This window comes from Argopecten irradians, chromosome 15, assembly GCF_041381155.1.
Source record: "Argopecten irradians isolate NY chromosome 15, Ai_NY, whole genome shotgun sequence".
NCBI classification, from domain to species: domain Eukaryota; kingdom Metazoa; phylum Mollusca; class Bivalvia; order Pectinida; family Pectinidae; genus Argopecten; species Argopecten irradians.
Window position 1 is genome coordinate 15,719,650 of NC_091148.1, and position 6,097 is coordinate 15,725,746.

Genomic DNA, 6,097 nt, shown 5'->3' on the forward strand with positions numbered 1-6,097 from the left:
CTAGCATTCTACGTCTCTGAGCCTGTTAGTTATTATAAAGGACTTGATCGTTAAACTCCAACGACTATGGATGCATTGTATTTCAAAGCCGTTTATTTTAACAAACGTAGTATTTAAATGCCAGTCTCAATATAAGTTCTGGGATTTGTACCTATTGCGAAGTGTAAAAACTTGGGCATGTTTGAATATTGTTCCTTAGAATTAAGATCAAGATATATAATACATTGAAGGAATATTGAATAGAAGCCCTCTATCCTGGCATGCTTGTAGCATGCATTCGGATCCCTTATTTTTTGTGGAGAAGACGCTGAAATCTTTGACTTTTATATTTGTCTAGATTTATTTGAAAAACCTTGGTAACCACCTATCCCAAAGAATGGCGAGTGCTTCTTCTGGAATGCGAATGGTAGGGAATTCGTGATAATATATCACTACGGCCATTAATATAAAGGACCTATATGTATATTAGCATACATACATATTTAAATACAAGTATTAAAGATACCACTATTAAAAAGAGCCCTCTGTGTATAAATTATGGTATACATAAACTAATATTTTAAAACTTTGAGCTATCAATCTTGACGCTTCAAGACAGACACTTCATTAGTCATTCATGATTCACTTCCATAAATTATATTAAATCAAAATGTCATTTCAATAACACTGAGATCGATATTCGATTTTTATAAAACATCACACAACTTCATTAATATTACTTAACTTATGAACGAGGACACCTGACAGAAATATAAACCATATTCCTTAATCAAACAAAATGAGAAAAAGGAGAGGGTTTTGCACATTGAGAAACAATATATTTGATTCATTATTTCAATACTTTATAACCGACATTCAAAAGTAAAGCAATTTATAAAGAAACATCGCATTGCCATTGTAATATAACATCAATGGTAATAAAAGTTTTCTTTATTTTCTGGGTAATTAATCACCATTTCCAACAAAACATTTTCAGTGCAATCTATTGGTTATGAAATACAAAAACATAGAACATACATTATCTATTAATAGACATCGAAGGTTTCATCATCTGGTACCTTAATTAATTATAGTTCAGCAAATTGGATTTTATCAGCTTCATTTAAACGGAAAACAACTCATAACGACGAATTTACATTTTCGCTCTGCTGCAATGAAACTAGGAAGCTACTATCAAATTTTCAATGAAAATATTCGAACAAACGTTGACCTCTGACTGGCGTGATAAAACATTCGGACATTGTTTACACCGGTGACCTAGTTTTACACAGCTTCAGGTTTGAATAATAAAACTGTGCATTTTTCTGCTTTCTACACATAGAAACGAAAATGCAAATATTAACAAATTATTAAATGTCAGTTGTAATTGATATTTAGTCTAGCATACTATTTAGTTATGTCACACAATCGAAAGCCGTAATGCCCGGGAAAAACATCGATAAGCGATTAGCAATTGACAGCTATTTCGTTACTTTATACAATTGAAATAATTGGGTTGTAAAAATTGGTAATGTATATATTTAGTATCTGCATATATAGGCAGGAAGGTCTTGCGACAAAGTCTTGAGTTTCATTATTATTATTATTATCATTTAAATACCTTTGTAAGGAACCATTGGATTGTTATCCAGCACTATGTCCTATTAAAACCCAGTGCCATATAAGACCGTGTCGGTAAAAAACACGCGCTCAGTACCTGGCAACTGTTCTTTGTTTTGTGGTGACTAGAAAGTGACCTACAACATACAGACCCACCCTGATGCGAAATATATTCTTTCAGTACACAAACTCCTTCTAGTGTGAGTGTCTTCCCAAAACATATGGCAGTTTGACTACCACAGTGTATATTGTTAGGATCTCACTACATAACAAGAGATGTCCATATACTATGAAGGTCACACTTCACTACAGGTGATGTCTGTATATTGTTAGGGTCACACTACACAAAAAGAGAAGTCCATATACTATGGAGGTCACACTTCACTACGGGAGACGTCTGTATATTGTTAGGGTCACACTTCACAACGGGAGACGTCTGTATATTGTTAGGGTCACACTACACAACAAGAGAAGTCCATATACTATGAAGGTCACACTTCACTACGGGAGACGTCTGTATATTGTTAGGGTCACACTTCCCAACGGGAGACGTCTGTATATCGTTAGGGTCACACTATACGAAATGAGACTTCTCTTGTTGTGTAGTGTGACCCTAACAATATACTGACGTCTCCCGTAGTGAAGTATGACCTTCATAGTATATGGACTTCTCATGTTGTGTAGTGTGACCCTAACAATATACAGACGTCTCCCGTAGTGAATTGTGACCTTCATAGTATTTGGGCTTCTCTTGTTGTGAAGTATGACCCTAAACATATACAAACGTCTCCCGTAGTGAAGTGTGACCTTCATAGTACATGGACTTCTCTTGTTGTGTAGTGTGACCTTGACAATATACAGACGTCTCCCGTTGTGAAGTGTCACCCTAACAATATACAGACGTCTCCCGTAGTGAAGTGTGACCTTCATTGTATATGGACTTCTCTTGTTGTGTAGTATGACCCTAACAATATACAGACGTCTCTCGTAGTGAAGTGTGACCTTCGTTGTATATGGACTTCTCTTGTTGTGAAGTGTGACATTAACAATATACAGACGTCTCCCGTTGTGAAGTGTCACCTAACAATATACAGACGTCTCCTGTAGTGAAGTGAGAACTTCATAATATATAGACTTCTCTTATTGTGTAGTATGACCATAACAATATACTGACGTCTCCCGTTGTGAAGTGTGACCCTAACAATATACAGACGTCTCCCGTAGTGAAGTGTGACCTTCATAGTACATGGACTTCTCTTGTTGTGTAGTGTGACCTTGACAATATACAGACGTCTCCCGTTGTGAAGTGTCACCCTAACAATATACAGACGTCTCCCGTAGTGAAGTGTGACCTTCATTGTATATAGACTTCTCTCGTTGTTTAGTGTGACCTTAACAATATACAGACGTCTCCCGTAGTGAAGTGTGACCTTCATAGTATATGGAGTTCTCTTGTTGTGTAGTGTGACCCTAACAATATACAGACGTCTCCCGTAGTGAAGTGTGACCTTCATAGTATATAGACTTCTCTCGTTGTTTAGTGTGACCCTAACAAAATACAGACGTCTCTCGTAGTGAAGTGTGACCCTAACAATATACAGACGTCTCCCGTAGTGAAGTGTGACTTTCATAGTATATGGATTCTGTTGTTGTGTAGTGTGACCTTAACAATACACAGATAACTCACATAGTGAAGTGTTAACTTCATAGTATATGGACTTCTCTTTTTGTATAGTGTGACCCTAACAATATACAGACGTCTCCCGTTGTGAAGTGTGACTCTAACAATATACAGATAACTCCCGCAGTGAAGTGTGACCCTAACAATATACAGACGTCTCCCGTAGTGAGATGTGACCTTCAGAGAGTCCATATACAATGAAGGTCACACTTCATTACGGGAGACGTCTGTTTATTGTTAAGGTCACACTACACAAAAAGAGAAGTCCATATACTATGAAGGTCACACTTCACTACGGGAGACGTCTGTATATTGTCAAGGTCACACTACACAACAACAGAGTCCATATACTATGAAAGTCACACTTCACTACGGGAGACGTCTGTATATTGTTAGGGTCACACTTCACTACGAGAGACGTCTGTATATTGTTACAGTCACACTACACAACAAGAGAAGTTCATATACTATGAAGGTCACACTTCACTACGGGAGACGTCAGTATATTGTTAGGGTCACACTAAACAACAATAGAAGTCCATATACTATAAGGTGAACACTTCACAACGGGAGACGTCTGTATATGGTCATAATACAAAACAAGAAAGTCCATATACTATGAAGGTCACACTTCACTACGGGAGACGTCTGTATATTGTTAGGGTCACACTTCACAACGGGAGACGTCAGTATATTGTTATGGTCATACTACACAATAAGAGAAGTCTATATATTATGAAGTTCTCACTTCACTACAGGAGACGTCTGTATATTGTTAGGGTGACACTTCACAACGGGAGACGTCTGTATATTGTTAAGGTCACACTTCACAACAATAGAAGTCCATATACAACGAAGGTCACACTTCACTACGGGAGACGTCTGTATATTTGTTAGGGTCACACTACACAACAAGAGAAGTCCATATACTATGAAAGGCACACTTCACTACGGGAGACGTCTGTATATTATTATGGTCATACTACACAATAAGAGAAGTCTATATATTATGAAGTTCTCACTTCACAACGGGAGACGTCTGTATATTGTTAGGGTCATACTACACAACAATAGAAGTCCATATACTATGAAGCTCACACTTCTCTACGGGAGACGTCTGTATATTGTTAGGGTCACACTAAACAACGAGAGAAGTCTATATACTATGAAGGTCACACTTCACTACGGGATGACGTCTGTATATTAATTAGGGTCATACTACACAATAAGAGAAGTCTATATATTATGAAGTTCTCACTTCACTACGGGAGACGTCTGTATATTGTTAGGGTCACACTACACAACAAGAGAAGTCCATATACTATGAAGGTCACACTTCACTACGGGAGACGTCTGTATATTGTTAGGGTCACACTAAACAACAAGAGAGTCCATATACTATGAAGGTCACATTTCACTACGGGAGACGTCTGTATATTGTTAGGGTCACACTACACAACAAGAGAAGTCCATATACTATGAAGTGAACACTTCACTACGAGAGACGTCTGTATATTGTTAGGGTCACACTACACAATAAGAGAAGTCTATATATTATGAAGGTCACACTTCACTGGGGAGACGTCTGTATATTGTTAGGGTCACACTACACAACGGGAGAAGTCCATATACTATGAAGATCACACTTCACTACGGGAGACGTCTGTATATTGTCAAGGTCACACTACACAACAAGAGAAGTCCATATACTATGAAGGTCACACTTCACTACGGGAGACGTCTGTATATTGTTAAGGTCAAACTTCACAACAAGAGAAGTCCATATACAACGAAGGTCACACTTCACTACGGGAGACGTCTGTATATTGTTAGGGTCATACTACACACAACAAGAGAAGTCCATATACAATGAAGGTCACACTTCACTACGGGAGACGTCTGTATATTGTTAGGGTGACACTTCACAACGGGAGACGTCTGTATATTGTCAAGGTCACACACTACACAACAAGAGAAGTCCATATACCATGAAGGTCACACTTCACAACGGGAGACGTCTGTATATTGTTAGGGTCACACTACACAACAAGAGAAGTCCATATACTATGAAGGTCACACTTCACTACGGGAGACGTCTGTATATTGTTAGGGTCACACTAAACAACAAGAGAGTCCATATACTATGAAGGTCACACTTCACTACGGGAGACGTCTGTATATTGTTAGGGTCACACTACACAACAAGAGAAGTCCATATACTATGAAGGTCACACTTCTCTACGGGAGACGTCTGTATATTGTTAGGGTCACACTTTAAAACGGGAGACATCCATATACTATGAAGGTCACACTTCACTACGTTTGACGTCTGTATATTGTTAGGGTCACACTTCACAACAAGAGAAGTCCATATACTATGAAGGTCACACTTCACTACGGGAGACGTCTGTATATTGTTATGGTCATACTACACAATAAGAGAAGTCTATATATTATGAAGTTCTCACTTCACTACGGGAGACGTCTGTATATTGTTAGGGTCACACTTCACAACAAGAGAAGTCCATATACTATGAAGGTCATACTTCACTACGGGAGACGTCTGTATATTGTTAGGGTCACACTAAACAACGAGAGAAGTCTATATACTATGAAGGTCACACTTCACTACGGGAGACGTCTGTATATTGTTAGGGTCACACTACACAACAAAGAGAAGTCCATATACTATGAAGTTAACACTTCACTACGGGAGTTATATTGTTAGGGTCATTGATAGGGTCATATACTATGAACTACACACACTACGGGAGACGTCTGTATATTGTTAGGGTCACACTATACAAAAAGAAGGTC